Source organism: Puma concolor, chromosome D2 (assembly GCF_028749965.1).
Source record: "Puma concolor isolate L17-30 chromosome D2, mPumCon1.1.hap2, whole genome shotgun sequence".
NCBI lineage: Eukaryota > Metazoa > Chordata > Mammalia > Carnivora > Felidae > Puma > Puma concolor.
In genome coordinates, this window is record NC_141677.1 from 14,794,008 (window position 1) to 14,812,571 (window position 18,564).

Consider the following 18,564-nt stretch of genomic DNA (forward strand, 5'->3'; position numbering starts at 1 on the left):
AAAAAAAAGAAAAAGAAAAGAAAGGAAATTATGCAGGAAATAACAAGCTATTTCTAAGAAGTTGGGAAGGAACCAGTCACATGTGGAGGCCGGACCAGGAGAGTCAGAGAGGATTAGGAATCAATCTCATAGGAGAAATCAGCACCTCTGTGTTTGTGAGACTATATCTAACCCCCTTTTGGTCTGTTTTAAAAACAGGTGTAACTGGTTCCTGGAGGCTGGTTCCGGAGGGCATGGGATCCTGCAGAGTGAGGATTTAAACCCCAAGGTGATGGCAAAACATCTGAAGTTCATTGCCAGGACTGTGATGGTACAGGAAGGAAATGTGGAAGGTGCATACAGGACCCTAAACAGAATTCTCACCATGGATGGGCTCATTGAGGACATTAAGCGACGGCGGTACTATGAAAAGCCTTGTCGCCGACAACAGAGGGAAAGCTATGAAACCTGCCCGGCGGATCTACAACATGGAAATGGCTCGCAAGATCAACTTCTTGATGCGAAAGAATCGGGCAGACCCATGGCAGGGCTGCTGAGGCCTGTGGATTGTAGGCCCAGTATGAAAATCCCTCTCCAGCTGTCTCCTTCCTATCTCAAACCTCATTTTTTCTCCCCTTTTTTATAATAATAAACTCAATCACATATAAAAAAATAAAATAAAAACAGGTGTAACTAATGTACAACATTATGTTAGCATCAGGTGTACAATACGATGATTCAATATTTGTATCTGTCGTTAAATGACCACAAATAAGTCTAGTTAACATCTGTCACCACGCATAGCTGACAGGTTTTTTTTTTCTTGTGATGAGAACTTTTAAGATCTACTCTTGGCAACAAACATGCAATACGGTATTGCTCATTAGAGCTGCCGTGCTTATATTACCTCCAAGGAATACTTATTTTACGACCACAAGTTTGTACCTTTTGACCCCCTTCACCCGTTTCACTCCCACTGCCTCCCCTGGCAACCACCCACCTGTTCTCTGTGTTTCTGAGTTTTGGATTCAGGGAGTCTATTTTTGGTCTCACTTCTCTGAATAATAAATAGGAGATATGACAATGCCTTCGTGATATTGTAAATCTAAAGGCCAATGGAATGTTCTGCCAGCCCCAAAGCTATTTCAGTGGTAAACAAGGCACCCACACGTTCTGGGGCGGGCGGGGGGCTGGATTATCTACCTTTTGATCTCTATCAGTCACTGGGACATAAACTTTTCGAAGCAGACTTGACTCTCAGAAGTGAAATGGCTCTCTACGGATAATTACTTTTTTTCCTTCAAACGCCACAGCCCTCTTTCAGCAACTGTGGGTTTGTAAGTTAAGCCTGCATGATGCTCAAGTTGCTTGATTTGACGAAACCAAAAATATCCTTGAAAACATTTAAAAATAAGTACAAATGTGTCTGTGGTAAGAGGGTTATATACTCAGTTGGAACATGAATTCTTCATACCATTTCCAGCCACGCGAGGAGAGTGATTGAAAAATTCAGGACAAGCAACGTGCCTGCTGTCAGTGGCACAGCCTCCGAGCAGGCGTGTGCGGTGTGCAGGGGGGGGGGGGGGAGCACACAGACACGGCTGAGTTCTCGCACGCTCTGCCTTACCGTTGTGTAAAGGGGGTGTGTTGCACCCGACGCTGGGAGTCAGGAGAGTTAAAGGCCGACTGCCAGCTCATCGTGCATTTGGCTCTCCTGTTTATCGGGACGGCGTGTGATCATTACCATAGAGGTAGCCATTAGTCATGAACTACTTATGTGCCGGGCATGACTGAGGCAAAAAGACACCTAAGAAGCCCAAAAATGAAGTTGAGAGGTAAGATGCACATACGGGACATTTAAATACTGCTACCACCGTCAAGCCTAGCTTTCAGAAGCCACTCAGGCTCGTCCTGACACTTGCAGGGCCCGGGGCCAGGGCACAAACAGAGGCTACGTGCCAGATGACTAGAATATCTAACGGTTGGAAACCAAGTCAGCAAACTCAAATATGTCCTCTCATCCCACCTCGCCACATACCCCTTCATAATGATCTGAAGACCAGGCTGGTAGTGAACGTGCTCAGAAGCCTGGGCTGGCAGACGATGGGGCAGGGAAAACTGGCCCCTGGCCCACCCTTTCCTCTTCCCAGCCTTGGTTCCATCCTGCCCTGTAAGGTCCTTACGTGCATGCGTGGACCATCCCCCCCCCCCCCCCCGCCCCCACAACACAGGCATGCTCTGTCAACACGCCCTTGTACACAATTGCCCCTTGGGCCTGAGCACTTCTGGGACAATGGATCTAGGACAGAAGTCCAAGCAGATCCCGTCACCCCATGGGGTTGGGAACATTTGGCCAGAGAATTCCCAGGTTGCAAAAACACAGAGCACAGTCCGGTGGGGATGGCATGGAGTCCTAGAGGCCCCGCAGACTTCTCATTCCAACCTAAGAGGCACAGCCAAGAGGAAAGGGTCTCTATACCCTGGGACTCAGGTCAGGGGCTCCTCTTATCTGGACATAAACGTCGTCCCAGAGCCACTGACAACAATGCTCTAACCTGTTCTATTTAGACACTGTAGACTCAGGGACTAGAGACAAGTGGGTAGTAGTGCCTATTTGGTTAAAGGATTTCAGAAGACAGAAAGAATAGCAACCCAAGTGTTAAGAGATGTAACCATCACAATGCATGGGCTTTCTTAAAATGCTATACGTTTTCTCCCAGCAGGTCAGGACTGGAAAATGGGTCCCAATCCACCCTTCTAGAGAGAGCAGATCAATTCCAGTATCGGGAATGGTTTTCTACAAACTCTGGGAAGACACTGAAACCAAAGATTAAGGATTCGTTTGCTTACTGATTTGAGAAACATTTACTGAGGACGAGACCCTGCTCTAAGTGTAGAAGATGCAATGGTGGACAGAACCGGCAAGAGTCCTGCCCTCACGGGGCCTAAATTCCAGTGGGGGGATAGGCAAGAACACAGGAATAAACAAATTCACTTCCACGTTGTGGCAGATTCTGTGATTGAAACAAAACAGGGAGAGACTAGAGGATGGGGAAGGTGTGTGTGTGTGTGTGTGTGTGTGTGTGTGTGTGTGTGTGTAGGGATGGCTGTTTTACTTAGGTCAATGAGGAAGTTAAAGTGCTCCGTGACCATCAATGACAGATCATGCCGATCGAGTGGTCAAACTCCACAGTGGATCAGGTCTCTTCTGGGGTAAAGGTGAGTCTGGGGAGCAAAGGGGTTCCATTCTGAATGGAAATCCCAGCTGCCCCTGAGAAGCTGCATGTCCCAGAATATGTCACTCGATCTTGCCTTGCCTCATTAAAGAATTTGCAAATGGAGAAAAGGGTGGTGTCCACATCGTAGAATTATTATTATGAACCCTAAGTGAGATCATACTTATCAACTGAGTAAGCCCAGTGCAGACCACGCTGTAGGCAGCTGTCAGTAATAAATTATACCAATTACTGGTAGTTCAAATAAACTTGATGGCCAGAAGGTTTTTGTCTCATATGAAGTACGGTGAGGCTCAACTTCCTGGAAAAAGACACACAGTAAAATACGGCACACCTGCCTGTCTGGTGGAGGAGGTCCCTTGGGAGCCTCAGATGGCAAGCACAGTGATGACAGCGGGGGACAGTTAGACAACAGCCACCGCAGCTCATGAGGGTTCTGCAGAGACTTCCCTTCACCTTTCTGGGGAGTGTTTCGATTCCCCTTAGAATAAAAGGATAAGCTGGGTTGGGGCTTTCACATTTGAGCCACAGGAAGATCAAAGGAGCTTGTTAACAGATTCCAGGTCAGGCCACTTGGAGATTTGGATTCAGTAGGTCTGAGGTGGAGACGAGGAAACACATTTTTACTAAGCACCCACGTAATTCTATTATGGGTGGTCTCCTGACCCCGCTTTGAGCGACACTGAGCCGGATGATGATCTTCTGTCTTGTGTGGCACCTTTTATGACCACCTAACCCAAATTCGGCTTGAGAGTCTGCTCACATCAAAGGATCAGATGACTGTAAACTTGAGCAGGCTCAGGAGTTGACCTGGCCCTAAACTTCACAAACTCCCACACGGCTTCAATGGCTGACTGGATAGATTAATATATGCAAACTGCCTTGGGCACCATGGGAGGAGGCATGCATGTTTGTTACAAGCTCCGAGGGCCTCAAAGGAAAGGGGAGCTGTGTAAATGCAAATCAGTGTTGTGTTAGGTATTGTAATTTTTAGCAGCTCTGAGGAAAGCAAACCTTAGTGCTTCAGTTAGGCTCCTGGGAATCTGATCTTGACAGGGTAGGAACAGACAGTTTCTATCAAGCACATGCTCCCCAAAATGTTAAATAATGGCTCTGGTAGCAACAATTTTGGAGAATGTTATTATTCTGTCTCTAATTTGAATGGTCCTTTTTGCATAACAACAAAATAAAATTATAAAATAAACACCACCACAAACAGAAACAAAAGACAACACAAGCAGCCAGGAGAGCTTCATTCACATCTGTTGCTAAGCTGATAGGTGACCTTGGCTTTGTGAGACTCAGTTTCTCCATTTACAGCAGTGTCACCCCCTTCCGCTAACGTGTGGATCAAGTGAGGTCATGGCTATGGAACCACTCTGGACATGGTGGAGCACTTCACTTCCTTCGTATCACCCTAAAGAACAGCATCTCCCACGGTATCTCTGAGGCTCCCCCAGCACAGTCAAGACTATGCTTTCCAGGATGCTAGGAGAGTTTAGGATGGCTGCAAGTGAGCACAGAGGGTCTTTGGAGCAGGAAATTGTGTCCCGAGGCAACTGTGTGAAGGGAGGGGGGCAGAGATGGCATGATTCTGCCTACAACTGAGGATATCATCAGCTCAGAGTTTCTGTATGACTCAAACCACAGGGCGTAAGTAAGAAGAAACATTTGAGGCAGACCATCTGTGAAATCTCATCAGATGCCAGGCAAGGGAAGGACAGCCAAAGATGAGACACGTCCGAAAGGCAAAAGTGTGGCCACTGCTGTTATTGACATGCACAGAGTCATTATCTTAGTCCGACCTAATTTCCCTGATTTTTTGGCCTCTCGTTCCATGTGGTCCTCTTAGATGTATTTCCAGGTTATACTGCACTTGCCAACTGTGGATGCTGCAGATGAGTCCCTCACCTTTCAGGCCCCCATCATGGGCTCTGCCTCGAAGCTGGTGACATCCACATACAATTTTCTGAACCTCCATGGCCAACTGATGCATGCACCTTTTGTGGTCTTTGTTCCAGCATCCCTCTGTGATGAACACTCTGGCTTATCTATCTGACCCAGCCTCCATGCCAGTCTTCTCTCCCTTCTTCCTCATCATGATGCATTTCCCCAATGCTTCATGGGAAGTTAACCTTTTTCTCACTCTCGCTCTGCTTTCTGCCTCTGCACCTTGTATCACAAATCATAACAACAGAATGCAACAATTCAAACACAAATCCAAGGTGACAGGAGATTTAACAGAAATTCTTTGTAAAGCAGAAAAAATATGAAAATAACAGAACCCTTGGAAATGAGTCCTTCGAAATGCTTTCTTAAACTAGAACAAGTTTACCACAAAGAGGGATTCCAGAAGTGGAGTATCTCAGGAGGAGAGAACCAGGGGTGGAGCTGTGCAGCACAGGGTCTAAATCCAGGCTCCCTCTGCCCTGTCGTCACGAGTCTGGGCCAAACAAGAGAGGGTGTTTCTTTACCAAGTGGCTAAAGCACACAGACAACGCAGACTTGGCAAATTATTTGACATTCTGTGCCTCCAGTTCCCCAAATATAAAATGGGGTGAATAACAGTAATTATCTCACTGGGGTTCTTGTAAGTATTGAATAAATATGTAAAGTGCTTAGAAGTTTAGAACAATGTTTTCACATTCCAAGGGTTTTGTAAATTACTAGCTATGCGTCTCGCAGAAAATCCTTTTTTAAAAAACTTTGTATTATGTAAAATTTCAAATGTAAACACAATTGGGACAAAAAGGTATAATGAACCCCTACGTGCACATCTCTCAGCTTTGACAATAATCGACTCATCGCCAGTGTGATTTTCTGTTCCCCAACTATTCTGTCTGCCTTCCCCTTCAGATTATCTTGATGCAAATCCTAGATATTATACTAATCTATCTTTTGATATTTCAGTATGGCTCTCTAAAAGATAAGATTTGTCTAAAAAAAAAAACAGAACCTACCCACAAAGCCATTTTCATACCTAAAAAATATCAATACTTTCTAAAGAAAATACTTGATAGGCCTCATTCATTCCCTTTACACTTCAGCACATAGAGCATACACTCACAATATTCGTGAATTACAATTAATTGATTTTTAATTTTTTCTTGTTTAACAATTTGGTTGAGACTCCTACAATGCGAGGGAGTTCTGTTCCTCTGAAAATTAAAAAGAACCAATGGTTTAAAAGAACCATTCTTTTAAATGCTTAATACATTCTGAAAAGCACATTTTCAGGGACCATTAACAATAATTGTACTTTTTCTCTTGGTTCTAAGAAAGCTTAATTGATATTACCAATTGCATTCTTGAGGATATCATAACATATTATATACTCTACAATGGAATTCTTTTACATATATATGTGTGTGTGTGTGTGTGTATACGCACATACGCACACACATACACACACACATATATATATATATACACACACACACATATATACAAGACAGACTTCAGTTCTAGAAATGTGACCATTATCTATTCCATATCTTTAAAAGCGTATTATTACTACAACTCCTGGAGTTATCATATTACCAGACAGGAGGAGAACAGAATGGAAAATGCCAGACATTCCATGGCACCAACCACAGTATCACCTGCAGAAGCCTAGCCAACTACAAGACTTCCATTGTATTTGGCTAAATGGCTTGCTGTAAGTGTTACATCCTGCTAAGAACAACAGTGATCTCTTTAGATGCAAGCAAAATGATCTATGGCTTTGATCTTTTGACAATGACTTGTGTCATCTAACCATGCACGCATGCGCATGCACGCACACACACACACACACACACACACACACTTCAACGGGCATCATCAGTTTATAAGCCATCCAGGCTTCCACTGCGACCAACAGATGTCAATACACTCAAGGCTGCAAGTGTCTTTCTATTCATGCTTGCTTTATTTTGTCTTCGTCTACAGTTGACGGCTGCTTCTGAGTTAAGGCTGTGACCCTATAAGGCACTACAGAGACGAAGTGGAAAAGAGTGGCTGGCCCAGAGCAGTCAGAAAAAGGAGAGCACTCTGGTTTTGGGTACTTATGGAAAGGTATCTTAAGTGCTTGCTATTAAAAAAAACAAAAACAAAAACAAAAAACTGGACCAAACCCTGCGCTCTTATGATTACTTGAATAGTGAAGATAGTTAATAATCTGGAACTAAAAGTTTCATTTGCTGGGAATATAATTAGGGGTGAACATTTAGGGAAGATTTTTTTAAAGGAATTTTTTTAAATATTAATAAGGACAAATTGCTACTGAACTTAGCCATTACTCTATGTCAACTTCCTTCTTTATGATTCTTTACTTCCTTTATTTAGGTCAAAAAAGTAAAAAAAAAAAATGTATTAGCACACAGCCAATTACAGCATGAATGGGAAAGTTAATATATTAATGTCTATAAAGCACGTTTTCTACCTCAAAATTACAAAACAGTCTAACTTGCTTTTCTTCTGAGTATAAATTCACTAAAAAGACATGCAACAGTTTCAGGAAATAAATGCAGAAACCTTAAATTTAAAAAAAAGACTTGTCAGATTGCTTTCACCTTAATGCGTCTTGGGCAATAAATAAGATTCTGGATAGGATTGTGCAATTACAGACACAGTGAGAATCAAAACTGGTTTGGGTTTAATTAGGAAAAGAGTTAAGCAGTCTGGGTTTTAGGGGAGCTTTTTAAGAGTACTTACGGATAACTGGAGAAGGGATTTCCATCACTTATATACAGCAAGCAGGGCCATTACCTTGCATTTTACAAGTACCATACTCACCTTTTCAGGGGCAACATAATTCAACTGTATTTCGAACACATTAAAGAGAAACTAGCTTTGAAGAAAGATAAATAAAAATGTCCACGACTTAAAAGTCACTGGCATCAAACTGGAAATGGCAGTTGTCGTTATACAGTCCTCTTAATGCTACTGTTCTGCTTTTTCTCTTATACAAAATAGTACATTTGTGAAGAAAGTGTACACTATTTAGAAACACATAAGGCAAAAACTAAAATGATCTATAATCCAACCATTCAGGAACAATAGTTAAAACACTGTTAATATTTTGGTGCATTTCCTTAAAAATAAAGATATTGGTATAACAATGCAAAATTGAGATCTACTTTATTTTCAGTTCTGTATCCAATTTTTTGTGTTTAGCTTTATACTATGAGCATTCTCTCATTATCAGGTATGTTTCTTAGCAGCTTGATTTTTAATTGCTATATGACATACCATCATGGGGACAGACTATAATTTCTTTAAAGCATCTCCTGTTTTTGAAAACATAGGTCTCCTATTTTGATTTTATAAATGATAAAACTAATGTCTTATATTAAAAGCAGTGACCAAATCTTGTCAATTATAGCTATTAATTACCTTTCAAAACCATCCATTGTTCTACATTCCCATTGTTCCTGCCATATTTCTCTCACTTAGAGCAATAACTCTCTAAATAGTTTCTTTGCCCTCAGGCTTTCTCTCCACAAGTCCATTTTCTACAGTTCAAAGTAATTCTATCTTTCATTTTTGTTTAAATTATAGAATTTGATAATGTACTACGTTAGCAAGGATACAGGAAAGCTGGCACTCTTATTTATTGCCAGTGAGAATCTAAACAGGTACATGTTTTAAGGAGGGATGTTTGGCCTATCTATAGACATTATGAATTACAAGTTATAAATTCAAAATGTAATCTTTCAAGTATGTATTGTGCACAATTAGAAATGTATTGTGCAGATCTATGACAAATGAGGCAAGGATATACAATGGGGAAAACAGTCTCTTCATTAAAGGGTGTTGGGAAAACTGGACAGCTACATGCAAAAGAATGAAATTGGACCACTTTCTTATACCATACACAAAAATAAATTCAAAATGGATTAAAGACCTAATGTGTCCTGAAACCATAAAACTCCTAGAAGAAGACATAGGCAGTAGACTCTTGGGACATCGACCTTAGTAATCTGTTTCTGGATCTGTCTCCTCAGACAAAAGAAACAAAATCAAAAGTAAGTAATTGGGACTACATCCAACTAAGAAGTTTTTGCACAGCAAAGGAAACTATCAAAACAAACAAACAAACAGAACAAAAAAACGAGAAGGCATCCTACTGAATGGGAGAAGATATTTGCAAATAATATATCTGATAAGTAGTTAATATCCAAAATATAAAAGAACTTGTACAACTCAGTATCAAAAAACAACAAATAATCCAATTAAAAAATGGGCAGAGGACCTGAATAGACATTTTCCCAAAGAAGAACAGATGGCCAAAGAAATGTATGAAAAGATGCTCAGCATTATAAGCCATCAGAGAAATGCAAATCAAAACCACAACGAGATATCACCTCACACCTGTCAGAATGGCTACACTCAAAAATAGAAGAAACAACAAGTGTTGGCAAGGATGTCAAGAAAAGGGAACCCTCATGCACTGTTGGTGGGAATGGGAATTGGTGTGGTCATTGTGGAAAACAGCATGAAAGTTCCTCAAAAATTAAAAAGAAAACTATAATATGACTCAGCAACCCCACTACTGGGTAATTACCACCAAAAATGAAAACACTAATTTGAAAAGATATACTCACCTTTATGCATATTTTACATTATATACAATAGCCAAGACATGGACTCAACGTAAGTGCTCAACAACAAGTGAATGGATAAAGAAAATGTGGTGTGTATATACACAATGGGATATTAACCATACAAAAGGAGGAGATCTTGGCATCTGTGACAACATAAATGGATCTGGAGGGTATTATGCTAAGTGAAATAAGTCAAACAGAGACACATAAGTACTGTGTGCTTTTACCTTTTATGTGGAATCTAAAAAACAAAACAAACAGAAATGGACTCATAAATACAGAGAACAAACTGGTGATTGCCAGAGGAGAGGCGGGTGGGAGGATAGGCAAAACAGATGAAGGGGAGTAAGAGGTACAAACTTGCAGTTATAAAACAAGTAAGTCACAGGGAAGAGAAGTACAGCATAGGGAACATAATCAATATCATTGTCATAACACTGTATTGCGATAGATGGTAATAGCACTTCTCGTGGTGATCATTTCATAATATAAATAATTGTCAAATCACAATGTTGCACCCCTAAGACTAACATAATACTGTATGTCAACTATACTTCAATTAAAAATAAAAAAATACATTTATGCAGATATACACACATACAACAGATGAAACGAGTTTATATGAAGGTTTTCATTATTTTTTTTTGGAATACAAAAAATATCGGAACCAATCTAAAAGGTTATCATTGGGGGGGCACCTGGGTAACTCAGTCAGTTAAGTGTCCGACTTTGGCTCAGGTCATGACCTCACAGTTCATGGGTTCAAGCCCCATGTTGGGCTCTGTGCTGACAGCTCAGAGCCTGGAGCCTACCTCTGATTCTGTGTCCAACCTCTGTCTCTGCCCCTCCCCTGCTCACTCTGTCTCTGTCTCTCAAAAATAAACATTATTTACACTTGTAATTCAATACTTGGGTTTGCCAAATCTGAATGTTTTGCTGTGGACATAGTTTAATTTTCCTGCCCACCCTCCTTGACTCCAAAACTCAATGGTACTGGCTGAGGTAGCTGGAGCTTCTAAGTCAGCGTTCCAAAAAGAAGGAAGTACATGCAGAAAGAACTACAGAAATCTGTGTAACATTCCCTTGCATCTTTAGGTAGATATTATTCCTTACAAGCACAGGGCAAAGCTTGGGAGAAAACAGCTAGGGGCATGTGAGTTGGATGGGGGTTTTTAAGGTCTTACAATTCTAGGAGATACTAAAGTTCAAAATAGTCTCAGTAAAGAGAACTTGCTGAACATCTTGAGTGTTCTGTTGAGACCAAATAAAGGCTATACCTAGCCCTAGAGTAAGGGCTATTCTAGAATTTCTGTAACAAAGCCCCAAAACAGACTACTGTAGAATCACACCAATGTGCAAACTGACTGCATGCCAGAAACCTCAACACTTTTTATAGGAAGACAACAAAATCCAGGCTCTCGACAATGCAGCATTTCTAAAACCCAGCCTACAAGAAAAAAATAACTAGCAATGAAGAAAATGTGACTACTAGTAAGAAAAATATAGAAACAGATACAGAGATAACACATTTGTTGGAATTAGAAGTCAGAACTTTAGAGTCCACTGAATTTTGATCTCTGTTTTCTCTACCAACTGCTGTTTTATGTGCACACTCTAGTTCCCAGGTCATCCTTCCAGACTCAGAGTGGAAAGGCAGGGTGAATGTGCAATTCGCGGAGTTTCCCTTGTCTCAAGGATCACAGTACTTGTCCAATGTTCATGAACGTCTCCTTTGTTTTATCTAATTTGCCAAGTGGGAGCGTAAGTTTCATAGCCATTACTTTGTTGGTCACAGCATTAATGTAATTAGCACTGTTTGAATTGCTAGCAAATTTGGGCATGGATTTCAAATATTTATTATTTAGGTATCCTTTTTTGTGAAATGTTTGATTCTTTAACTTGTTTCCATTATTTTCCTGAATTGTTTGCCCTTCTCCTGACTTCTATGAATTTTTCATGTATTTTGGAAACTAATATTTTAATTGAAAAAAAATTTTTTTAATTTTTTAATGTTTATTTTATTTTTGAGAAAGAGACACAGAGCATGAGCTGGGGAAGAGCAGAGAGAGGGAGACCAGAACCTGAAGCAGGCCCCAGCTGAGCTGTCAGCACAGAGCTGGACTCAGGACTTGAACCCACGAACTGCAAGATCATGACTTGAGCTGAAGTCAGATGCTTAACCAACTAAGCCACTCAGGTGCCCCCCAAAATAATTTCTTATCTAAAGACAGTAATTCGGTCTTCTATGGTTTTTTTCCTAAAATTTCAATGTCTTGCTATTCATATTTACAACTTCACTCTACAGAACGGATTTGACATGTTGTAAAGTTGAAAATTTTCACTTTTGGGGCGCCTGGGTGGCGCAGTCGGTTGAGCGTCCGACTTCAGCCAGGTCACGATCTCGCGGTCCGGGAGTTCGAGCCCTGCGTCAGGCTCTGGGCTGATGGCTCAGAGCCTGGAGCCTGTTTCCGATTCTGTGTCTCCCTCTCTCTCTGCCCCTCCCCCGTTCATGCTCTGTCTCTCTCTGTCCCAAAAATAAATAAACGTTGAAAAAAAAAATTTTTTAAAAATAAAAAAAAAGAAAATTTTCACTTTAAACATAAGGATAAACATTTCAACATGCACGGGACCATTTGTTACTTTTCTACTTTGTTCCATTATCTACTTTTTTTTATCCCCATGCCAATGACACATCCCATTAACTACTTTAGCTTTATAACCTGTTGTGATATCTTATAGGACAAGTCTTATCACAGGGCATCTTTTTCAAAATTGTCCTTACTCTCCTTAAGCGTTTTCTTTCCCACATAGTCTTGAGAACCACTTGCCATGTTCAGGAATTAGTTAACTCTGTAAAGATATGAAAAAACTAAAAACTTCTATATATAAAGGATACAGCGTTAAAAATGAATATAAGTTATAGGAAACTCTAGGATTCTGTATTCTAAAAATAAATACTCTGATAAGACAAATGTTTGATTTTTTTCCTACCCTCCCAGTCCCCAGGAGTAGAGAGTGGAAATGGTGACCTAGTCTGGGCTTTTTTTTTTTTTTTTTTTTAATTCTTGCTACTGCAACACCTGTTCACACCCCTCCCCAGCTTTAGGAGCTTATCCCCTTCGAAGGCTAGCCTACTAAATGGTAAAACTTTTGTTCAGCCTGTGTCCCTGGAGCCTGCCTCGCGTTGAAGTCTGAACAGCATTTGGCTCTGCCTTCCCTTATGGTTTTTCAGGTAGAATCCAGTTAGTCTCTGCCTTCCCCGCAGGTCCCAGTGAGCTCCGCACAGAGAAAAACAAAGAGGCAAGTTTCAGGAGAAATGTATAACATGGAAAATGATTAAGGTTTTACTTTATAATAATTAGTTCTTTCCTCCAAATTAGACTTCCTTTGATTTGGCCAGAAAGTGCAGTTTGGAAGTTAAAGAGTAACTTAATCAAATCTCCCGGGAATGAAGTCGGCACATTCATCTAGAATTACAAATGAAGAAACCGAGGTGGATCACCCATGCTAAGGGAATTCTGGCAACCCAGTAATTATGCACGCACAGTAACACTACTGCACTAATGTATTATTCCAGCATATAAATTCTTAGAGGACCAGCAGTTCACGTGCCCTGGTTAATAATACTAGGGACACAGGCGCTAAAGAAAAACCCAAATCAACACAAGTGACACATAATGAGAGCACAGATGTTTTTTAAAAAAGATGCTCCAAATGCACATTATAAAAATTCAAAACAGGAGAACACCAATTAAGTTCAAGTCTTTGCTGGGACTATATCTGATTACAAGCTGTCACGTATTTCCTGGCTGAACTTTTGCATAAATGCTCTTCATTTCCCCTAATGAAGCTGTGGAAATAGAGAATTATATTGTGAAACTGAAAAAATAAAACCTTTAAAAACGATCACCTTGCAATTCAATCCGTCTGTCATCAGCTTAAGGACAGGTAATCAAGAGTGTTTGACAACGAGAAAAGAGAAGAGGGGTTTGCATGGCTACTAGATAGGCAGGCAGCCACACTCCGATGGAAGGTGATCTAGATCTCAAAGGACTTGCCAGGGATCCTCAGATGATCTTCTGGGGAAACCTTTGCAACTGTATTCAAAATGTTATGTCTGTGTAACAATTTTAACTTGTGTGTGTCAAACCTGCAAATGATTCACGTGCTTCTGGGGTTGAACTTTCACCAATGGTCCTCATTAGGAAGGGTTAAGCCTGCCTGGAGTAGAGATGAGGGGTTGTGGGGGCCGGGGGAAGCTGGGCAGACAGAAGTTCTCCTCAACCCTGACCAGGACCGGGGGTGCAGAGTACAATGCAGTTCCTTGCCCTCACTGTCATTACTGAAAGCCTGGGCCACTTTCCAGTGACTACACTGAAGGGCACACCTCTGCACCCTGTCCTTGTCCCTCATGCTGCCATTTCCATGCACTCCTGCCAGCTTGCAGCCACCAGGATTGGCATGTCTGGGGCATTTTCTGGACCATCGGAACCCATGCTGCCCTCCGACATGGTGAGCCTAAGCACTAGGGGATTCACCTCCCTGACAACAGCCTTTGACCAGTGACTCCTGAGAGTTGGTATATAAATACTCCAGCTTCCTCACCCCTCGGCTGGGATAATTCTGAGTTGTGTGCCTTATACCACTTCCCAGAAGTCCCCCCAAGGGATTAAGCCCCTGAAACCAATTTCTCTCTTTTATGGCCTAGGTCTCCAGTGGGGCATGTAGGCTTTTCTTCCAGCAGGAACCTGTTAAATAACAAAAATTCAAAAGAGTCAATGTGAAGATCTAATTGGCTTTATGAAGTCATCCATGAATCAGGCAGCGTCCCATCTAGCAAGGAGAGGGGAGCTTGGAGGAGTTGAACAGAATGGAAGGTTTTCAGAATGAGGGGCAAGCAAGGAGTTATTAGCAAAAGAAAAGAAAAGCTCATTTCCCTCAGAGAGAAGGGCAGGGGTTTTATCATGCAGATCACCTCTATTTCTTTTGGAGGGCCCACATGACAGATTAGCTCTTTGGTGATCAGAAAATTCTGAACTGATGGATTAAGACCACATTTCTGGGGGAGGCTGAAACTAAAATTAGGTTAGGTGTTAAGTCACGATTTGCTAAGTCGGCCTAAGTGACGCCATTCCGGGCCTGTGGTTTTCTTTTCAATACACCAAAATCTTCCGCTTTCTGGGCCACAGCTACTTTACCCACTGGAGGCATCTCTGCTCTTATGGAAAGAGCTGCATTTGCATACAAAACTTTGGGGATTTTGTCTCACTCCAGCTCTGTGACCTTCTGCAGATCATTCAACCTAACCTGGGTTTTCTCATCAGTAAAATGTTCAAAATTAACAAAATTTTAGCTATCCAACAGGATAGTGATGTGGATTAAGAGAGGTGGATGCTTAGGACAGTATCTTGTTAATGAAGCCTACTGAGATAGTATTTTTCACTGATGATGTTAGCAAAGATGAAAATGTCTGAGAATGCTCTGTGCTGGGGGTGGGGGGAACAGAACTCACATACATTGCCACTGGCGATGTAAATTGTTATCATTTCCCTGAAGGAACATTTGGCAAGCATTTTCAAAATTATGAAGACACATGCCCTTTAACCTAGCAATTCCACTCACCAGAATGTGTCCTCAGAGATATTCATACACGTGTGCAAAATGACTGTGTACATGAGCACACACATACACACAGAAGATGTGAACGTTAATCACAGCATGGTTTATGACAGGAAAAAACACGAAACAACCTAAATAGTCATCCAGATAGGACAGGTTAAATAAGTCACAGTTCAATGACTCTGTAAAATCCACACAATCATTAAAAGGAGCAAATCAGTTCCATATGCCCTGATACAGAGTCATCTCTGAAAAACTTAATAAATGGGGGGAAAAACAGAACAATGTGTACAATTTGCGATGGTCCGCATAAAAATATGTGCAAACCTCTGGAAAAACGTACAAGACGCTGTTGGAGAAGAGAATCACAGAGCTGGAGGACCAGGGAGCTGAGGGGGTCTTATCTTCTTTTGGTACCATTTTGCACCTTTTGAATCTCATGCCATGCATGTTACCTAACCAAATAGTGTTAATTAAAAAAAATAAAAATAAACTAGAAAACTCATGTGAAACATGCAATATTATGAGATCTTGTGAGTGTTTGCCAAGCAAAATACTGCAGCATCAGATCCTGCGTAACCTTGTGCAAAAGGCTGCCAGGCTCCAGGGACAGCTCAGCCTCCACCCCTAGATGGCACCATGATGCTCTTGAGGTCCTGACACACATTCACTGCAGTCTCCTCCCTGGGTCTTAGCTGTGGGGCAGGAGCGACCTGGTTTCCTCTCAGAATGCGGAACCTGGCGGGTGGCCAGCTGGTTAGCATAATATCAAACATTCTCCTCATTTCCACAGCCTGTGTTTCCTTTACACTCAGACACAGCCTGCTGCCTGGATGCATTTGTAGCGACGCCTTCATGAGTTCCAGAACCAGATGTGTTTGTATTTACTCCTGCTCTGTATTTGCATATGTTTGTTTTCCTCCCATTTGGGCTCATTAGGGTGCCTGGGAATCCTGCGCCTGTGCACTCGGGCTGGGCATCTTGGTGCGTTACTTCAGGGAATGTTTTCATGCTGGGCTCAGGCTCTCTCGAACAGTCTTAATGGTGCTGAAATGCACCAATCTGGGCTTCCTTTCAGATTAAGAACACCTGTGGAGGTGCCAGAGGCATTGCTGGATTTAAGCCCACTTAGTCTGTTTGGGTTGCTATATCCAATCACCACGGACCAGGTGGCTTAAACAATTTATTTCTCACAGCTCCGGAGGCTGGAAGTCCGAGATCAAGGTGCCAGCAGATCCCTTGTCTGGTGAGGCCCTGCTTCCTTGTTTGCAGATGGCTGTCTTGCTGTGTCCTCACCAGGCAGAGAGGAAGTTAAGCTCTCCTCTCTGTTGTTAGAAGGGCACAAATCCCATTACAGGGGCTCCAGCCTCGTGACCTAATCCCCTCCCAAAGGCCCCACCTCCTAACACCATCCCACTGGATGGTGTTTCAACATACGGTATTTCAACATATGATATGATAGGTTTCAACATATGAATGTGCGGTGGCGGGCAGGGATGCAAACATGTTGCCCATACACTGACCTACAGGCCAGCAGGGGATTCAAAGAAATCCGTCCACAAAGATCAGCCATGACATAGTTGTTACTCTGAGTATGTGCACCGGTGAAGTGATGACCTTAAGGGTCACAAAGCGTGGCATGCTAAATTCCAGGGGCATTGCAGGCCCGAGTTCCTCAATCCTATTGGACCCCTGCTCCCTTCTTTTGACAAATAAATTGTAACCACCTCCTTAGTATTTGGAAATGAAATCCATAAATAATATTACCACCTACGCACAGAATTTCAATAAAACAAAGCATTAGAACAGCAATATAAGCTACACTAGAAGGAAAGTCACTTGATATAAAAGGGTACGTCTTTCCACATGTAAACGCTCAGGTGTGACCACACTAGAGGACGTGCTGCAGCATCTGGCACCTCTGTGTTGAGTCACCAGCAAAGCAGCAGCTACGCGCCTAATGTGATGGTGTGTGTTATCCTAGCGACTCACACGTCAGGAGAACAATGGCAGAAGCAACAGAATTTTCTGAAACTGGAAACAGAGAAAAGTTCAGGTTTATACACCAAAAGAAATTTGACATATAAAGCGGACTTACGTAAACACAGATCAGGTTTTCACGGAAAATCATGCAGGATGTTTGGGACAATTCTTTATTGGGCACGATTATCCCACACATTGAAGGACTTTTAGCATTCTTGGCCTACATCTAAATGCCAATATCTACCTGACTATTGCTACAACACACTGACGGAGCCAGCCTTCTTTGGGCTCTGCCTGGCCCCGAGAATCTCCCCCAACTGGCTTCTAAGACCCTCTGGCTCTCCACGCCTAGAGGAACACATGTGATTCACAGTATCACTGCAAAACATACACGTTACCTGGAAGTGCCACCAGCATGGCATGAATTCGTATACTGTATACATTAACCGCTATATGACAGCATGCATTCCTGAGGTCACAGAAATTGGACAACAGGGTCCACACCCTAAGTCTGAAACCCTGCAGACAGGGAGCAGGTCCAGACGTGATGGTGAATACACACAACTAGCACAAAGGGGTATTTGGGCACCTGTCTTCAAACTTCTTTTGCCTGTGCCTGTGCCTGAAACACGTTTAAAATCTAGCACCCCTCGGGTGTCTGGGTGGCTCAGTAGGTGGAGTGTCCGACTTCGGCTCAGGTCATGATCTCACAGTTCGTGAGTTCGAGCCCCGCGTCGGGCTCTGTGCTGACAGCTCGGAGCCTGGAGCCTGCTTCAGATTCTGTGTCTCCCTCTCTCTCTGCCCCTCCCCCGCTCATGCTCTGTCTGTCTCTCTCTCTCTCTCTGTCAAAAATAAATAAACATTAAAAAATAAAAATTAAAAAAAAAATCTGTCACCCTGCATGTTGTGAGGTTGACAAATTTTTTTTTAAGCTTACATGCTTGCAAAGATGATAATTTCTGGGGTATTATACATACAGGCATTTTAAGAAACAATCATTACATTTATCTTTTATATCTTATGAAATCTAAATACCAAAGTGGTTTGATACCATCCCAATGTTTTCTATTTTATTATAGAAATTTCCAAACATACAGGAGGGTTGAAATAATGTTACACTGAAGACCCGTATACCCGCCACCTAGATTCAACAACTAAAC

The 18,564-nt window shown here is 42.0% G+C and overlaps 1 pseudogene; it reads left to right on the top strand.

Moving 5' to 3' along the window:
- The first annotated feature begins 212 nt into the window (after positions 1-212).
- Positions 213-669, top strand: LOC112851573 (small ribosomal subunit protein bS21m pseudogene; annotated as a pseudogene).
- Positions 670-18,564: the final 17,895 nt, after the last annotated feature.